Raw genomic sequence first — 21037 nt, 5'->3', positions numbered from 1 at the left:
TTAGAAGCGAAGATGTTAGCAGATACAACTTTAAAATATGACTCAGAATGCAAGTGGAGATATGGTCGACAATGAATTATTTTTTATCTGCACACCTGAGCATCGGCTCCAGCAGACACGAGAACATTTAGTGAAGGGGAAAATGCAAGACGGTTATCTTTTTTTGGTGGCCCTTGAGTTTGATTTTCACCTACAAGAAAGTGACATTATAGACAATGATTTCAAAGTAATGCAAAAGAGGAAGTTACCTATTGAATTTCAAAAGCAATACAAACTATAGAAGGCATCAAGAATCGACATAGTTTGACAAATAGAAAGCACGAGATTATGAACCTCATCAATCCGAATATTATAGATCAAAATACTAGAATCTTCCATTCCAGCAGCAATCATGTTATTATCTTCAGGATGAAATGCTAAAGACGTGGCTGCCGGTGGGGTTGGCATAAAAGTGGTTATAACCTGAAAGATATGTTTCGATTTAGTCGGTTTGGTTTCTCCATTTTTGGTAGCAAGAGTAAAATCAATTCATGGCTACGCACCTTAAAAGTCCTCATATTTAACAGAGAAACTTTTCCACCTGATGCAGACGTTGCATAAGAGTCATTCTTAGATAAAGCAATACAAGCAGTTGCTTCTTCTGGATTGTTATCACTCCTTTCATTGGTCATAAGAATACCATTTGGTGGCTGACGGAGCTGAGGAGCAACAGATGCAGTTGACTGAACAAGCAAAGCAAACAATCAGCACTAGGCTTATAGCAAATAGATAATTTCTTACAACTGTTTCTTTCTGACCTTGCCCGATGGATTTCGTTCATCGCATGGCCACTGCAGAGTTTATGCACTGCATTGGAACCAAGTGCTAGTAAACTGCATCCAGAATTGGTGTATATCAATCTCACAACCTTGCTCACTGCTGATGTTGAATCGGGCAAACGCAAAGTTTTAAGATGCCCAACATTCACAATCTCAGTTAGCTACCAGCTTCTGATTCTTTCAGTTTCTTCAGGTATCCTTGGCTTGACATCAGCAGCTCTAGTACTATCCACAACAGCCTGCTGATTTTGCTCATGTCATATAAAATTTTGTAAACACAATATTCACTTTGAGTAGTTGCTGAATATTACCTTCACATTGGAATTAGATTGTTTAGAAACACTACGTGAAACCTCAAGCATCCTTAAAACCCGTTGTCCATCAGCATTTGCCAGGATTTTAATTCCATTATCACTAGTCGTAACAGCAAATGTATACTGTTTCTGTCCAGTTGAAGCATCCCACACCTATTCATCATGCAACGGAACCTGTTAAGAACATACAATTCTTCTTGTACAATCTTCTGACTGATCAACCACATGGTTTTACTCACTTTAATTGCCTTGTCATCGCCGCAAGTGATGATCGAGAGAGTCTTCTTGGGATAGGAAAAGGCAATGTCATTAACACTGCCTATATGAGCATCAATCTGCAGAACAAGATGCTATCATCATCATCATCATCATATATATGGTTGCCAAACACCATAACTATTAACTGACCTCCAAATGTTGTCGTAATTCTTCATTTAGATTAAAAGCATAGATCTGCACTAGATGCTTTGAAAATGCAACACCTATTAGTATCACAGAAGAATAACAAGAATTTTAGTTTGATGAACTTGATCAAAATAATCCAACTTTGTTTTTTTACTTCGGCATACCAAGAATAGAACCTTCAGGACTCCACAAGCATCTGTTGATAGATACAGTAGCATCATTAGTGAGTGATGCCTGCAAGTAGGAAAAACTCCTTCTCTGTCACAAATCTTGTCAAAACAATTTCTTTGAGAATAGGCGATGAATATCACTATATTACGAAAGAAGTATCCTTTTAAATACATTATGCAGCACATCCTGTCCGATCCTGATTAAGAATTGAGACTTGTCTACAAAGTAGCAAACATGAACTAGGCAAACAAATACAACGCACAATGAAAAATAATCAGAAATGAATTGTAAAAGTTAAATAGGAACAAGAAATATATAGTAATTTCCATGAAAGGGGCAAATATAATCAGGATACATGTATATTAGTATTTATCCTATTCACTCAACACCAAAACCATTTTCTTGTTTCAAACAGGAGATGAAATTAACCACAGCCAAACAACTTAATAAACCAAACAAAACATTCATGATGCCATGAAGCAGTAACAATCAAAGGATAACCTAAAGAATGGGAAACAAGGAAACTATTTTACAATTTATTAGTTAAAAAAAGATGCACTGAGTCCATAAATATTTTTTACTAAATTTTTTTAGCATGAATTTTTTGATATAACAATCCTGTACTTATATTATAGAACAATTAATTTGCTTTCATCATCAGTCATATGAATGCCTGAAGTTGCTAAGCATTAATGCAGAATAAACTGGAATTGTGCAAGTACAGAGCTTACTCTTCTCTGTAAAATTCCACGAGTATATGCTACTGCCATGACTAGAATTGCCACTCCAGGAAGATAAACCCACCCAGGACGCCTCCCTCCACAACATGCAAGACAAATCGATATAGTGAGAGATCGAAGGGGCTGCTTCCTTCGGATCCTTATCCTGGCAAAGACTGACCTCTATTCTCTTCGATTCTCCATCGTAATCAATCCAAGAATGCAATTTTTCTCCTTTGCTGAGGATGAGAAGCAAACCATCATCAGAAAGATTACTGCTTTTTGTCAAAAGTTCTCCGCCAACATCGACTTCGACGAGGCTTGCTGCCATCACGAACTTCACTACAACGACACTGGTCGATAACCTAGTCCAGTCGCCATTCGCCGGTTCCAAGGGAACGCTGACGGGAGATAAAAAGAAAGCTAGGCCTCCGCCATTGCCGGGCAAAACAGAGAACGAGAAGGAAGAAGAGAACTCAGGCTTGGTGCCGAAGAATCTGACTGGTTTCCAGTAAATCATAAGCCCGGAGCTCTCGTTCGCCGCACGCATCACCCTCACCTCCGAGCTATTCATCTCAGCATCGCCATAGAGGGCAAACTCCGTGGCGAAGCTCCGATTTTTCCCCGACCCACCGAAAGAGAAGAAGAGAGCGTTACCTTCTCCAGTCGATGCGCAGTTCCCAGGTGACAAGGGGGTGACAAGCAGAAGGATGATGGCGAGAATGAGAGCGGAAGCGGTCAAGGACGTCGTCATTGGAAAGATCCCTAGGCGAGGTGCAAAATGTGCAGAGGACGAAGGAGAAGAAACCCTAAGCACCAGGAAGCATGAGGAAAAGACGGAGAAACCAGAAACCAGGAAGCATGAGGAGAAGAATCCCTAAGAGATGGAGCAACCCGCGAGAGGGCAAAGACGGAAGGGAGAGGAGAAGAGAAGGGGAAAGAGGATATGGATGCGGTCGTTTTCCACAGACCTCACAAGGGAGTCGTGTGCTGATCTTGATCGAAGAGGAAGGGGGCGTCGATCTAGCAAGGGGAAGGACGACGCGATATAGATTTAGGTTTGGAGGGAAGTGTTGTAAATTTTGGCTAAGTATGGGTGGAAAAATTAAATTATTTTATTTATCATAGACACCGGGTTTTAAAAACCGCTGTTAAAATCGGTGTCTATTAACGAAAAAAAAGGCGCTCATAGACATCGGCTAAAAAACCGATGTCTATGAGCGAAATTCAGCGCTCATAGACATCGATTTTTGGAAAAACTGGCGTAAAATACTCAAAGACATCGGTTTTTGTTTAAAACTGTTGTTGTTCCACTGATGTCTATGAGGGATTTTGTTGTAGTGTATGTGAAGCTAATCTTGCTTATCTATCATTGCCTTATATTCAAACAAGGTGTAATGGCATGTTTCCATCATGGTATTTAGAACTTGCATACATATATATCTTTGCATAGTTCGGTCATGGCTACTCCTACTTGTGGTACATGCAAAATAATTCATTACTAGCAAACCTTTAAACATTAACAAGGAAAACATTAAACTAAGCACATGTGAAACATTAAACTGAACCAATGTACGAGCTATCCTCTACTACTAAGAAGGTGCAACATCAAATTTTTACTTATTTGTTACATGAGTTGGACGATCATACTACTAGATTTCCCTTGTTACTCTAAGCTATACATGATCAAAGTGCCCTTAATTAAATTAGGAAATTGTCCTAACCTTTAGACATTTCACACAGCATGCTACTGGAATAGGAATCCAGAACAGAAATTAAACACCAAAAAAAATTCATCTGTACATTACTAAAAGCATGCTACTGGAACTTCCAAAAACAAGGGCCCTAAATATCATAATTCCCTACAACTGAAATCCGAAACCAACCCAATCCGTAAGCTCCAAATGGCCTGGTTCATGCCCGCAGAAATGTAAAAGGAATGGGGATGTTCTAAGCTCCAAATGAAGCTGTTCGTGTCCCTATTTTTGCATAAATTCAAATTGAACTTGCTGCCCATTTGAGGTACACGGCAGAAAATTCCAAATAACAACCTTCACTGCACGATTTAAAAACAAGGAGAAGCAAAATCCGAAAACCACTCCTACCGCAGGTGAGTAGTACTTACAACGGTTTGCTTGGACTTACAACCGGGAGAGAGAGATCTTGGGTTCGGATGACTTGCAACTCTCGGCCTCTTCTTGTGCCCGCGCGTTCACCTTGCCGAGAGGAGCTCGGATCTGTTAAGAACCCGCGGAGAAGGGTGCTCGCCGGCCGCTGGAGTCAAGCCCTAGCGTCGTCGCCCCTTTTCGCCCGAGAGAGAGAACGACCGTCGCAAGGGAGAAGGGGAAGGAAAGGGAAAACGGGATTTAGGGGTTCGGGAAAAGAAATTAAATCTTTATACTTAGGGTTATTTTCGGTTCCAACTATAGCTTATATATATTTTGTTCCCTACTTGATTAACAAAACTCCCGTGGAACACTTGGTTGTTGCGTTCTGCTTAAGGCTCGGCTCGTGGGTTCAAATCTCGGCTGCAACCCTTTTCTTCCTATTATTTCCCTGTTATTAACTTCTACTACTTATATAAATTTCGTTCTCTATATGTTCTCGAAAAGGTCGCGGACTGGCTGGATTCGGTTAAAATAAAATCCCAAACGCTATTAACTCATCCTTTAATACCTAGGTTCTATTTCTGTCTCCACTATAACTTAAATATATTTCGTTTCCTATCTTTTCACGCAACAACTGCTTGAGCACTTGGTTAGCTGCGTTTCCGCCGAAACCCCTGGTCGTGAGTTCAAATCCTCAGCCGAGCCTTTTATTCCAATTTATTTTTGATTTCCTTACTGCTTAAATACATTTTCTTTCCTTATTTGATCAATAATGACCGCTTGTACACTTGGTTAGCTGGATTCGCTTAAAGCTTGGTTCGGCCGGAGGTCTCGGGTTCGAATCTTGGCTTGGACATTATTTTTGTCAAAAACTTCTTTCGTTTTGTAAAAATACCAAACGACCTCCAAAAATTGTATAAAAATACTCTAAAAATTTCTAAAAATCTCTAGAATATTTTTATAGCATTTCTAAGTATTAATAAGGACTTTTAGAACTTGAAATAGGGAAAATTGGGTCGTTATAGTCTTTAAGAGTTAAAATCACTTACAAATTTGATATTCAAACATTAAAACGTGATCCAAGATTGTGGCCGAGAATATGGGAATATCCCATTGAAAAGCATGATGAATTTAGAAGAGCTTATATTAAAGCTGGCCTATATCAATGTATGCTTTCAAATTATCCAAAGTATGAAGAAAAACATTCTTACAGTTTTCAGGAATCATGGTTTAAGATATTCCCATCTTGGTTAGAATATTCTCCTAGTGCAGATGCTGCATTTTGTTTACCATGCTATGTGTTTCATACTCAAGATGACCTTCTGGATTAGATGCATTTACAATTAACGGGTTTTGCTCATGGAAGAAGGTAAGAGATGGGAAAAATTATTCATTTTTGGCACATATTGGAAAAGATCTAACTTTTCCTCATCGAAAAGCTGAGAACGCATGTGAAGATCTCATGAACCAACAATCACATATTTTGCAAAGTTTTGAGAAGTTCACTTCTCAAGAAGTTGATGATAATAGACTTCGCTTGAAATCTTCAATTGAGGCGACCAGATGGCTTGCATTTCAAGGATGTTCTTTTAGAGGTCATGATGAGTCCAAACATGATGAGGTCATGGAAATTTTTAGAACTGTTGAGTTTCATAGCCTCTTACAATGACAAAGTAGCAGAAGTTTTGGAGAAAGCTCCACAAAATGCATCATATACATCACCAACAACACAAAAACAAATTTTCGAATCTTGGCAGCTAAAGTCAAGAATGCCATTCGAGAAGAAATTGGTGATGCAAAATTTTGTATCATCATTGATGAAGCTCGAGATGATTCTAAAAAGGAGCAAATGTCATTGTCTTGAGATTTGTTGACAAAGATGGTTATGTGCAGGAGCATTTTTTTGGACTTGTTCATGTTAAAGATACTAATGCATCAACATTGAAAGAAGGTATCTTTTTTGTCCTATCTCATCGTACACTTGACATTCAAAATATTCGAGGGAAAGGTTATGATGGTGCAAGTAACATGTGTGGTAAATGGAATGGATTGCAAGCTTTAATTTTAAGTGAATGTCCTTATGCTTACTATATTCATTGTTTTGCACATCGTTTGCAATTGGCACTAGTTGCTGCGTCGAAAGAAGTTATCCATGTCCATCATTTTTTTTTACCAAGTTAAGCTCTATTATCAATGTTGTTGGTGCCTCGTGTAAGCGTAATGACCAATTACAAGTAACTCTTGCATCAAATATTACTCATTTTCTTAATATTAATGAGCTTGAAACTGGGAAATGACTTAATCAAATTGGTTCTTTACAAAGGGCAGGTGATACACGTTGGAGTTCTCATTTGAAATCTATATCTAGTTTGATAAAGATGTTTAGTGCAACATGTGAAGTTTTATTGAATATCATTGAGGATGGAAACACACCCGCTCAACGTGGAGATGCTGATGCAGCTTATGAGATGTTAACTTCTTTTGAATTTGTGTTTATTTTGCATCTTATGAGGAAGATTTTGTAGATTTCTAATCTACTTTGTCAAGCTTTGCAACTTCAATCTCAAGATATTTTGAATGTAATGCATCTTGTTTCATCTACTAAGTTGCTTATTCAGAATTTGAGAGATGATGGATGGGATGAATTGGTTGCAAATGTGAAATCTTTCTGTCAAACAATTAGTATACCTATGCCGAATTTTAATGCTCAATATATTGCACGAAGAGGAAGGGCATGCCATCAACAAGTTACAGTAGAACATCATTACAAAGTTGATCTTTTTAATGCTATGATAGACTCTCAATTGCAAGAATTGAACAACAAATTCAATGACAATGTAGTAGAGTTGTTTATTCTTAGCTCAGCATTATATCCAAGAGAGATGCACACTTCATTCAGAATTGATGTTATTTGCAGACTGGTACAAAAGTTTTACCTAAAAGACTTTGCAAAGCACGAGATGCAACAATTAAGAATCCAATTTGAGCATTTTGATCATGTTCGACAACTTCCTAATTTTAGAACATTGGCAACTATTTCCGATTTATGCCAATGGTTGGTGAAAACTAGAAAGTCAGAAATTTATCCGCTTGTGTTTAGAGTCGTAACACTTATTCTCATGCTTCTAGTTTCTATGGCTACCATAGAGCGATCTTTTTCTGCAATGAATATCGTAAAGACTACACTTCATAATAAGATGGATGATGAATTTCTTAATGACTATTTGCTAGTGTATAATGAGAAGCAAACTGCTAAACAATTCAGTATAAATTCAATTATAGATGATTTTCGTGATATGCAAGAGAGATGTTCTAAATTCTAATAGATATGGGAATTGGGAGTAATGATGTATTTTAGAAACTTTGATAGTGGATATTGCATATTGACGTATTATCTGATGCAAATATGATATATTTAAATTTTTTTGTTATATATAATAAATAATTGATCATTCTCAAGTTTGTTATTGGCCCCCCTCGATATCTAGTCCTGGCTCGATCTTGATAGATGAGTAAGAAATTTAAGGTCATGATTAATTAGATACTTGACTGCTAGAAGTTTAATAAGGAGTTGACAAATGGAAAATTCAAGTGAATTATAGTTGATCATACACTTATAGCCAGAAGTCCAACAAAAAGTTGACAAATGAAGAAGTCCAAGTGAGTCACGGTGGACTAGCTACTTGACGGTTAGAAATCCAATAGGAGTTGATAAGGATGAAGTCCATGTTATATTTGAGAGATATCTTTGTAGGTCTCGTGCGACTGGCAAGAGGGGGTGAATTACCCTAAAAAAACAAATATACACTTTCCAAAACTTTTGACTTTAGATTAGAAAAGAACTTTAATAAATGAAACTAAAATGCATAAAATAAGTATGAGACACAAATGATTTATTTGATTTACAACTGAGAAGGTTGTTAATCTAAGACAAATGAAGCTCTACATATTGACTTCTTCTTCGTCACAAGTCAGAGGTGGAGAAGGCTCGTACAAAATGTTAATAGCTCACGAATAATAAAGAACATGAAAGAATTCGAGTATGAAGAAAATGTTGTAAAAATGAAGAGCACCAGGCTCCTTTGATAGGCTCATTGGTCGAAGTGACTGTTTGATGATGTAGTGCGGTCCAAGTGTCCGGATCCTCTCCGGGCGCCCCCAGCACAGTAAATTCTATCTGCACACAACAACTATGCAATGGTGAAGTGATAAGAATTTATCCTCTCCTAGGTGTCCGGACCCACTCTGGGCACCCAGACCGCTGCTGATGTGGATACAAAGTTGATCCACTATGTCGAGGTGCCCTTTCGGCACCAAATTGGTCCGAGCTCCGGGATCAGCTCTGGCCGCTCAAACTTCGGGTGCATGGACTTGGTCCAAGCGCCTCGATACACTAAAACAAAAACTGCAAACGACAACGGATATTATCCATTGTCGTAGGGTCAAAAAATAGTTGTAACTGAGGGTGTTGTAGAATGTATTGTCCTACGACAACGGTTTTGAATCCGTTGTCTTTGTAGACATTTGACAACGGTTTTTATCCGTTGTTGTTTATATGCCCAAAATTTGGCTACCAAGGATACGACAACGTTTTAAAACCGTTGTGGTAGATAATTTCAATAACATAAATAAACTGTTGTTGTAGACATTTTTTACAACAGATATAAACTGTTGTGGTAGATAATATTTGACACGTTTTATTTTTTTTTACAACAGTTTTAATATATTTTACAACGGATAAAACTGTTGTCTTTTATCACTTTTTACAAAAAAATTTCGTTGTGGTTTACCTAGTTTTTACAATATTTTTAACTATTGTCTTTAATGTTCATTAATACCAAACAACCAATCTTATTTTACTAAGCAAACCACCAATAAAAAACTAAATATTTACTACATTAAATCCAAAATAAACATCCATATATAATTCATCTTGTAGCCACATATACAAAAATATACAAAATGAGTTGTTACTCATCAAAATACACATGTTTTCCATTACTCTCCATATACATTAAATCACATGTTTTCCATTTGTTGTTCTCCATATGGCTTTTAATTTACAAATTAGCAAGGCAAGCTACATCCTAACAAAGCTCACTTCTTGCATCAAAAAAACTCAAGCCTCACGAATTGCCCGACCTGCAAGAGAAAATTTAACAAAACTTATCAAATTCCAGAATTCCAAAAGGAGAATGTAATTAACCAATCTGTAGTACATAGAAGGCAAAAACAAACCAAATGAAGGAAACAAAAAGAGGTGTTTATAAGAGAATAATAGTACATGGAATCTACTAGGAGCAGTGATACCTAGCTTAGCATAGTTTATTAAATAATTAGCACTGCATGCAGCTAACATTATTTAAGTGAACTATCATCCAAGATCAATAGAATCCATGCAAAGCGCATTACATCCATTAACATCTTGAAACAAAATATTCATGCAATTTTCTGTGCCATTTTCCAGACTGCATTACCTTTGAGTCCTAGTAGGCACAATATGCTTTTCCATTTTGCAAGTAACAAGTTTCCAGGAGCTGCAAATTGATCTGCAATAAATAGACCCATCACAAAAGCATAAGTGAAATAATTGAAGGAGGATGTTTGTGAGTGCATATATAGGAGAGGAAGGGAGGGTGGTTTCAGCTTGACCATGAATTTACAGTGACAACTCATAAATGGATGGATTTGTTCAACTCTTAACCATGGTTAAAGAGTGTTGCTGTCGGATGGAGCCAAGTGACTTGAGTTAGAGCTCATGGAGGTGGTGAGAGAACACTTGGCTCAAAGGGCGGGCATGCCTCCCAATACAACTTGGACTCCACCGCGCACACTTTGTGTCAGTTTAGATGCTCTGAAGAGGCGGAACCTTTCTCATGCCATTGTACTCATTTAACTCCATCTGAGGAAAAGAAAAATTAAAGAAAAATCCTGTTTTTATAATTGAGATCATTTTGAAAGTTAAAAAAAAAACTGAGGTTGATCAGTGGATGCAAACAAGTTAATCAGCTTGGAGATCCAAAGAGCAAGTCATTAAAGACATTCTCCAGGAAGGCAAATTTGACCTGTTTCAAAGCAGCATCGCAATAACTCAAGGAAAATAAATAAATAAAGAGAATGCAAAAACATGTTTAGCAAGTCACAAGCTTAAAGACTGATTCTTTTGTTCCCAAGATTGTGCATACCAAAGTTGTTGTGAACCGGACCAACCAACCAATTCAACAACCCGAAAACCGCAGCTTGAACTCACTGAACGAGTCGGGAGCATCTTACCTTTCCTATCTACCTTTTTTTCCTCTTATCCCAAACTTGTTTCTTTGTTTGCTTGGATAAGTAGGTTGCCCAATTGTAGGACTAGGAGTGTACCATGCCTTTCAATATCCTCCTATCTAACCACACTCATATTTTCCTTTTCTTTTCCTTGCAAGATATCATATGAGAAAAAAAAACAAATGTGCAGTAATGCAAGAGTCAAATTTGAATGGCTCAACTTCTAACCAAAATGAAGGGCTCTCACAGCTGCATGAGAAACCATGAAGCATCTACGAAACTTTTTTATATTTTCCTGTAGTCGGAACAATTCTAGGAGAGTTGTCACAAATCGGCAGAAAATGCAATTGCCCATGACGTATTCAGTCAGATGAAAGATTCACTTAAATCTGTGACTTCGACAATCCATCAATGGGCAGGTGATGCGCCAAAATCTCGTCCGACCAACACTTACCTGATAGTCCAAAGAAGAGGGCAACATCACCATCTTTGCCCATATTGTTGCTAGAGTGCAGGGAGAGAATGTTTATTTTAGGCATTAGATAGTGCATCACACCGAACAAACCCTTCTTCATCTCCCCGGCATACTATGTGCCAAGGATGATGATTTGTTCCCAATCAAGATTAAGATCAATGTTGGTGGAGGTAGTCATGTAGTGTGTGTATCGATTACATGGAAACTGGCCAGCATTGTAAATTGTGAAGTTCGGAGTACTGAAATCCTCCAGTTCTTCAGGCGTAGGACAGATGCACCTGCGATCCTTCCAATTATTTCATGCAAAAGAGAGTTTTTCTTCTTCTAGTTTACATGTTTTCCCTTGGCATTAAGGAGAGAAAGAGGAGCTAGTTAGCTCACTAACACTAATATATGCATATGTATGATCCAGCCTGCTACTAACACAACTATGATTCACTACTAGAGATCAACAAAACCAACGCAAAGATGACTTATCTGGATAACTGTCGAGCTGTAGAATTGAAGAGCATCTTTTGTTGTCTCCGGGTAGCTTCTGGAGTATGCAAACTGATCGTCGAGGCTAGTGTTCGACACTATCTCCGTAAACGATATTGCTCCGCTACGGTGCTTAACGGATTGTTGCAATTCGTTCCCAAGATACAACGACGACGAACGTCTCGGAATCGTAGCACTCCGACTTCCAAGACCAGCGAACCTTTTAGTAGACTTCTTGGACTCTTGAATGCACAAGATGAGATGAATGCTTGAGGAAGAGAAGAGAAGATTGAGTGAGTATTCCATCATCTGGAGGGTTCTATTTATACTGAACGAAGAGGTTGAGTGTCCTTTGGGTGAGTGGATGTGTTCCTTGGGCTGGATCGATCTAGATCATCTATTCTGAAGGGTTGGTGAGTGGATGTGTCCCTTCACCAAGCCCACTTCAATCTCATCCATCAGATCTGAGGAGTTGTGACCCTCAGATCCCGCCTATTGTCATCTGCCATCGGATCTGGATCCATTGATTCGATGCTTCAGATCAAGTCTCATCCCAGGCAGTCAAATCGTTACTCTTTGCGATCCAACGCTCTAGATCGCATCACAAGCGATCCATCATATCTATTTGATCAACGTTGATCAACGGTAGCCATCCATTCCCTAAGTCAACTGTCCAGTCATCTCCCTTTGCCCACGAGGATGCCGCATAGGCACTGCCACGTCAGGTAAGAGCCTGACACGTCACCCGAGTGCCACGCAGGCACTGCAATGTCACCTGGAGCATAAATTTAAGCTCCTCAATGCTCCTCGCGACGATGCGTACGTGCAAAGTGCAAAGTGCAAAGTGTAAAGTGCAAAGTGCCCATTGCGCACGTGGCGGGTGGCGGGCTCACAGGTGCGAGCACCTGCTCGCCCTGGGCTAAGGGGTCACCTGTCCTTTTATTTTTTGTGTTAACTCCATTAACACATCTTCATTAATAAGTAGAGAATACACATCGAGAATTTCCGATGTGGGACTATTCTCCTATGCACTTTATTAATGAATAACAAATGTTATTTTGGGTTGACTTTAAACATTAATTTCTCATTCACCCTTAATCGGTTTTGAGCAAATTAATAGTCTAAATCTATCTACGCGAATCGTAGATTTCAATTTTGAAGTCAATTACGACTTTCAACAATTGATGGCTTCCTTCCTCTAAATCGTTTTGGTCCATTTAAGGCCACAATATCCAACATCTTTAGCATTCTTATTAGTAGTATTTTTCACTTACATGTTGTGCATGAACAAGGAATGATAGGCCCTTGCAGAGACAATTTGAACTTTGATTCGATGCTCGGGATCCCAGTTGAGGAATTGGTCATTCACAAATACCTTGTATCATTCAGATGACATATTAGGATCTATGAGGAATTACATCAAACACTTGATGTGCATGTGTACCTTATCCAAAGAGTTGAGGTAATCGACAACCCTCTCCCTGTTCACCAGGAAGGTGTGCTCATCCATCTCTATGTTCGGTGAGCCTTTGCGTGAATAGTGCACATACATTTTGAGAAGGAACCATCAATGGAAGGATCATGAATTAGTTGTGTGGACTTACTTTCCCCACCAAAGCTCATTGGCAGTGGTTTCATCCTTGACGACGCGCTTGTCCCTCGGCGAACGACCAGTCTTCGTGTCGGACAAGGTAGCCAAGGCTCCAGTCGATGTTATGAATGATCCATGTTCATGTTTTATAGCTTGCTCGTAGAGTTCTACAAGGAGTTCTACAAGGAATTCTTTCAATGAGAATGAAATGTGATGATTTGAGTGATGAAGAGGAGATGAGAGCAGATACCGGGCGGGGAGAGGTTGTAGAGGACATGGGTAAACTTGAGGGCGCTGTCGCTGACGCTGATGGTCGGCGTCAAGTAGTGGTGGTGCTCGGCGGCGACCTTGGTCGCCTCCGCCTTCCTGGCCGGATCGCCCCTCACCACCTTCGGCCCTGTCTCCCTCGTCAGCGACGCCAATGAATCACTGCGCACAGCACGATTTCATTACAAGAAACGCGGGAGAAAGATTGGATTCCACCTTCTTGTTCTCAAGAAGATGGAGATTAAATATTGACCTGATGGATTGGAGCTGGAGCTTCTGGCGCTCCTCCTCTGAGATGGTGGCGAAGGCAGCGTTGCCCTGCTGCGCGCCGTCCTTGATGGGGGTCGTCGGCGCCGACCTCTTCTTCTGCAGGGAGTGCAGTTCGTCGATGGTCTTCGCCTTCACCGCCGGTGCGCTGTCGTCGTGGCAGATCCCGTTCTCCGGTTTCTCCCTCCCGTGTGTCTGGATCTTCGGCAACCCATTGGAGAACGCCGCCGCTCACCAGGAAACAAGAAGGAGCACAACGTCGTATGAGGAGAGGGAAAGATAAATGGAGGCTTAGGTTTGGGAACGCGAAAACACGGCGCCGAAAAGAAAACAGCGAGGGAAAGGAAAACAGCAAAGGGGGGAAATGACCAAATTCAATTACAACGGTTTTTTCAAAACTGTTGTCGTAACTGCTAAAAACGTGGATAAAGACAACGGTTTATAAAACCATTGTAAAAAGTATTGTCGTTTTAAAAAAAAAGTCACTCAATGACAACAGTTTTGCTAAAACCGTTGTCTTTTATATTTAATGGGGAGTTCAAAGACAACGGTTTTGGCAAAAACCGTTGTCTTTGAGCAAATACGCAACGCTTTCTCTTAAAACCGTTGTCGTAGGGGTGTTGTCGTTTGCAGTTTTTGTTGTAGTGATAAGTGTCAACTTCAAAGTTGACTCTTTATTCGGTCTTCCTCTCCGGTTGCTTGGGTGATGCTCTGGCCTTCTAGAGTTGAGCTCACCTGAACCCAACTCCGACCTTCTCCTCGAGCAGCCTTCTGCTCCGGCTTCTCATCCCTCAGAAGCGTCACGCGCATCCTTCTCGCTCCACCAGTGTACTCTTCCATAGGAGTGTAATCAAGCCAAGCCGAGCCAAACTCTTGAATGTTTGAGTTTGATTCATTTATAATTAAGCCGAGCTCGAGCTTTATTTAACGAATATATTCATGACTCACAAGCTTATTCAAGCTTTTATCGAGCCTAAACGAGCTTAATAAATATAAATTATAAATTTAATTATTCATTAAAAATAAAATTATATATTTAAAGAAAATTATAATATTCTTATTAAAATTTATAATTTTATTCTAATAAATAAATTTAATATATTTGTCTATATGTTTCATAAGTAGAGTGTAATTCAATATCAAATCTATTATTATTTTTATTTAAAAGCTGATTCATAAGTTTAACGAACATGTTCACGAGCTAACCACCCGAATATGTGAAGCTTAAACTTGGTTTGTTTATCTTAACGAGACTCATTAAACGAGCTCAAACAAGCTTTTATCGAATCGAACTTCGAATAGCTCATGAGCGGCTTCGTTTATTTACACCCCTACTCTTCCGTAGTTTGTCGTCCCTCTGATGCACTGAGCCCATTGACTCGATTCTTGTGTCATCCTTCTCGTCCACTGCATCTTCCGCTCAACTTCTTGCGTTCCTAAGTCTCTGCACACTCAGACACGAGACATCAAATAACGTAGAGTCTAACTTGACATGGTTGATTACATCAAAATTAACACGAGATACTTACAATCTCCCTATTTTTGATGTGATCAACCTAAGTTAAGTTAGGATTAAAAGAATAGTAAAATAATAATAAAATAATTATAATTAATAAATATGCAATATTAAAACAATTAATATGTAAAAAAAATGAATGTACCTCCCTTAAACTTAATCTAATATTCTCCCCCTTTGATTACATTAAAAATAGGGGTAAAAAATTTTAAGGGTTACACAAATAGTGACTAACACTTAGAAAAATTCTAGAAATTTTTTTTTAGAAAAACTAAATTTTTATGATTTAAAAACTAGTTTAGAAGAAATTATTTTAAATTTATTTTTAGTGGTTGAAAATTTTAGAAATTTTTTGTAACGGTTAAACATGTTTATCCAAAATAGTGATAAATTTTTCACGAATAAATAAAATTAAAATAAACTGTAATTAATTATTATATATACATATTAAAATATTTTAAAAAATTTGCAAAATTTTCTGAGTATGTAAAATAAGAAGTATATCTGCAGAAAAAATAAATTTTTAAAAATTATGTAAAATAAGAAATATATATGTAGAAAAAATAAATTTTCAAAAACTGAATATTAGAGAATTTTTTATATTAAAAATTAGTATTTTGATAAAAAAAAATTGTATAAAATTAAATAATGGTAAACATATTTTAAAAAAAAATTGACAAAGAACATGATATTTTATTATAAAAAAATAAAATTTTTAAAAATAACTTTTCAAAATAATTTTAATTTTAAAGATACTATTTTTGTTGAAAATTTTATAAAAAATAATATAGCAGTCAAAAAATTTCAAAATATTTCCTACAAATAACTAATAAAATTCTTTATCGTATAAAGTTAAGATTTAATTAATTTCGAATAGAAAGGAATAGAAAAAATTATTTGAAAAAAGTTAGACAATTTTAAGCACACAACAAAAATATTAAGGCAAATAAAAATTAGAAAATACATGAAAATTTAACCTAGTATAATTTTTGAACCCAATATAGGTTCCTATCTACTGGATTAATTAAAAATTTTCTTGGTATATCTTTTCTTGTTACTTTTCTGATTTGACCCTTATAGAATCTATAATACCAATTTGGCCCTTGATAGTTCTTAAAATTTTGAAATTGATTCTTTTCAAGTTTTTCTATTTGATCCTTTAATTTTTCATTTTCAATTTTTACCTTGTTTAAATATTTTAATCGACAAGATTTTGCTAAAGTTATTTTTAATTCTACATTTTTCTTTTTAAAATTTTCATTTTTGATTTCTAATTTATATGAATTTTTTTAAAGCATTTTTATAAACTTATATAATTTATCAGGAGGTAGAGATCGTATCTAACTTACCTTGTTGATCTCGTTATCTGATGCTCCCCATGTATTACTACTTTCTTCTAAAGTGGCTTCCCATTTGTTGATGCTCTCGATGCTCATTTTGAATAAGCTCACTTCATCGTCTTCTTAGAGACTTGCCATCAGTGCAAGTCCGGTGTAGGCTTTGATTTCCAATTCTGATGATGACGTTTCATTTCATGTCGTCTTTAGATTTTTGTGCTTCATTCTAGTCAGTCTTTTGTTCATTTCCTTGTTCTTCAATTTTGGCTAGTGGTCCTTTATATGCCCTTCTTCTTAACAGTATAACATCTTATCTTTCGTTTGCTTTGTGAATGTTTTTTAGCCTGTGACTTGTTAAATTTGTTAGTTTTAAGGAATTTACCAAATTTTCTTACCATAAATGCAGCCTCGTCTTCATCAAGCGATGTGTCTGAATCTGGTTTGCCTTTCTAGTTAGCTTTTGGTGCTACATTTTGGGATGTCTTTTCTTCTTTATTCTTTAGGTTTGCACATCTTGATTCGTGAAGTTCAAAAGTAGAAAATAAATTTTCTAAGGTACTAACCTCGAGGTCCTTAGAGATGTAGAATGAGTCGACTGTTGATGTCCACTCGAATGTTCTTGAAAATGAATTTAAAGTGTATCTTAATAAACCTTGTTACCTTTTCTCTGAGATTTGTGAGTTCAGCGATGAATTCTTTGATCCTTGAGTGTAGATGTGCGACTGTTTCACCTCTTCTCATTCAGAGGTTGCTGATTTGGTTCCGGAGCAAGTCCCGTCTTGCGAGTTTCACCTCTGAGGTCCCTTCACGTAGTTCCAGGAATTTCTTCCAAAGCTCTTTGGCTAACTCGTAGGCTCCAATCTGGTTGACTTCTTGTGGTGGTAAAATGCTCAACAGATGGAATTCTGCCTTACTGTTTGCTACGAAGTTGGCTTACTCCTTTTTCGTCCATTGATATTCTTCTTTGTCGTCTCCTTGCTAATCATTAGGTGGTACAAAAACCATATTTCATAATTAAAAGTAAATCAAAATCTGTTTTGAAGAATACCTCCATCTTCTTTTTCCAAGTAGCGAACTCCCCCTCGAACTTAGGTAGGTAGATGCTTGGTCCAACCATTTCTTATATGCTTTGGTCGGTGGTTAGTCCTTTTTAAGCATCCTTATTCTAATGCCAATTTGTAGATCCCGTGTAGCCGGAAAGAGTGGGTGAATTTTCCTAAAAAACAAATATACCATTTCCAAAATTTTCAACTTTAGATTAGAAAATCACTTTAATAAATGAAACTGAAATGCATAAAATAAGTACTAGACACAAACGACTTACTTAGTTTGCAATCGAGGAGGTTTCTAATCCAAGGAAAATGAATCTCTATACGTCAACTCCTTCTTCCACACAAGTCAGAGGGGGAGAAGCCTCGTACAAATCATTGACATCTCACGAACAGTAAAGAATAGGAAAGAATTCAAGTACAGAGAAAGTGTTGTAGAAATGAAGAGCACCAGGGCTCCTTTTATAGGCTCACTGGTTGAAGTGAACGTTTGTTGACGTGGCATGGTTGGGGCCCCCATTGACCAGCAAATTCTATCTCCACGCAATGTCTATGCAACTGTGAAGTGTAAGAATTTACCCTCTCCAGGGAGCCCGGACCGCTGCTAACGTGGACTCAAAGTTGATCCACTGCATCGAGGCGGCCTTTCAGCGCCAAACTGGTCTGGGCGCCCAGATCATCTCCTGGCGCCCGGACTCCGAGTGTCTGGACTTGGTCCAACCGCTAGAACAAGTGTCAACTTCAGAGTTGACTCTTTGTCTAGCATTTTGAGTGTCTGTACTTGGTCCAACGCATTTGAAGTACTTACAACATTTTTACCTTTATGGGTAGTTTTTATTTACTTACCCATTTGACATGCATCACATATTTTATCCTTTTGAAACTTCAACTTTGGCAATCCTTGAACCAACTCTTTCTTTGAGAGCCTTTTGATGTTCCTCATGTTGGTGTGAGCAAGTCATCGGTGCCAAAGCTAAGTCACCTCTTCTTTAGACATGAGACACTTAGCAACCATATTAGTAGCACCAAATAGTTCAACTTGATAAGCATTCTCTTTTCTATGGCCTATAAGCATAATGGTATTTAGTTTACTATGCTTGATTAGGCATTGAGATGAGGTAAACTCAACTCTATAACTGAATCACATAGTTGACTAACACTTAGAAGATTAAAAACTATTGGTCCCTTGGTGGTCGGCAATAGGGGAGAGGTGAATTGCCCTGCAAAAATAAACTCAACCCTTTCTCGACTGTATAGCTTAATTAAAAACACTTGTAATAATAAAAAAAAAAGACTAATTAAAAGGACATAGACATAAAGAGAATTACTTGGTTTGCAATCAGGAGATTGCTAATCCAAGAAAAATGAAGCGCACTTTTCTGAAGATCTCCTTCGGGCGGAGTAGCCTCTTACAATGTTAATAGCTCGTACACAATAGTAGAATAGAAAGAAAAGAATTACAAGTTCTTATATGAACTACCGAAATCAGAGTTATATTTATAGCACTTTTCCGAGCGTCGGTCAACGGACATGTCGAATATGATAAGATTGAGGTTCCGAGCGCCCGGAATGGCTCCGGACCCTCTGCTCCGGTTCTGCTTGCCTCAGTCCGGGTCTTCCACTCCGGTTTCACTCACTTGGGTGATCTCGGCCATCCGGAATAGGGCTCACCCGAACCCAATTTCCGGCCTTCTCCTCGAGCAGCCTTCCTCCCTAGGTTCTCGTCCCTCGAACGTCGCGTACGTTCTTCTTATTCACCGGTGTACTCTTCCACGGCACCTCGTCTCTCGGACGCACCAAGCCCGTCGGCTCTCTCCCGTGCCGTCCTTCTCGCTAGTCCCATCCTTCTCACTAGTCGCTTCTTCCGCTCGACTTCCTATACTCCTAAGCTCCTGCACACTTAGACACAGGGGATAAACCAAACAACACCTAACTTAATTTGTTTGATCACATCAAAACAACCTTGGAGTTCCAACAAAAATCATGTCTTTCACTAATAAAATATGTTTTATCATAAATTTTTCAGAAATTCTAATATCTCCAATTCCTATTACTTTTAATTCACCACTATTACCAAGAGAAACGGTACTTTTACTTTTGATGAATCCCCCATCATATACCTAGAGCATCCACTATCTACAAACCATGTTGTTGGATGCTCCCCCTCGACGTATGCCTATTCAAACACGATAAACCAAATGTTTTGGTACCCAAGTTTTGGGTCCGGTAGCATCAATAATAAATTTCTTGGGTACCCAAGCTTGACAATCTTAACCCTTGAAAAATGGTTTCTACTAACTAAAGACATGAATTTGATTTCTCTATGTTGTGATTTAAATCCCAAACACGCTCTATTGTAAACACCCCTTTGAGCTCTTAGAATCATGTCCAAATATTTATAACTTTAAGTAAACTTTTCTAAAGCACCTCTAAAATCATCAACTTGCAATTTTAAAGATGCATTCTCATTCTTAAGGTCATCTAATTTAATCATGTCATTTTCATGATGCATGCAACTTTCACATGGCACAATTTCATTCTTAAATGATCTCAATTCATTTTGTAACTTTTTAACCTTATCTTTTGATTTTGCTAGAGAATTAGTTAAAGATGCAATGGTAGCATACATCTTATCAAGCTTGGGAGAAATTAACTCATCATCACTAGATGATGAATCACTTGAAGATTCTGTAGGACCGTTGGTGGCTGATTAGATGGAGGTGAATAGCCCTGACAAATAAAAAGAACCTTTCTCGAATTTATGGCGTAATTAATCTAACACTTGCATAAATAAAATAAATAACTGAAAAAAAAGAGGCACGAAAGGGCTACTTGGTTACAACCGGGGAGGTTGTTAATCCAAGGAAGTTGGGGCTTAGTAAACAATCTCCTTCAGGTGGAGAAGCCTCGTACAACAGTTGAAGTACTCAATTATAGAACAAAATAAAACTAGAATGAATCACAGGTGGTGTTCTGAACCTCTTGGACCAGGACTGTATTTATAGTCTAGGTCGAACCGCCTGGTAGGGTTCCAGGAGCTTGGAATGAGATAGAATTCTATACCCAATTCACCGGTTAAACTCCATGTCGATTTGGGTAAAGTTTGGGTTCTGGGCGCTCAGAAGGGTTCCAGGCGCTCGGATGGTCCGACCGCCCCGAACTAGTTCCGGGTGCCCCGACCAGGTTAGGGCACCCAGACCAGGAAAGTTAACATAGTTAACTTTTTTCGTCCGGGTCTTCCTCTCAGTTTCCA

The 21037-nt window shown here is 38.1% G+C and overlaps 1 pseudogene; it reads right to left on the bottom strand.

The window, feature by feature from the left end:
* Nucleotides 1–11188: 11188 nt before the first annotated feature.
* LOC122054701 lies at nt 11189–20413 on the bottom strand (annotated as a pseudogene).
* Nucleotides 20414–21037: the final 624 nt, after the last annotated feature.

The sequence above is a fragment of the Zingiber officinale genome, chromosome 3B (assembly GCF_018446385.1).
Source record: "Zingiber officinale cultivar Zhangliang chromosome 3B, Zo_v1.1, whole genome shotgun sequence".
Classification (NCBI taxonomy): Eukaryota; Viridiplantae; Streptophyta; class Magnoliopsida; order Zingiberales; family Zingiberaceae; genus Zingiber; species Zingiber officinale.
The sequence above is the reverse complement of the archived record's forward strand: the minus strand, read 5'-3'. Positions and strand labels throughout refer to the sequence as shown.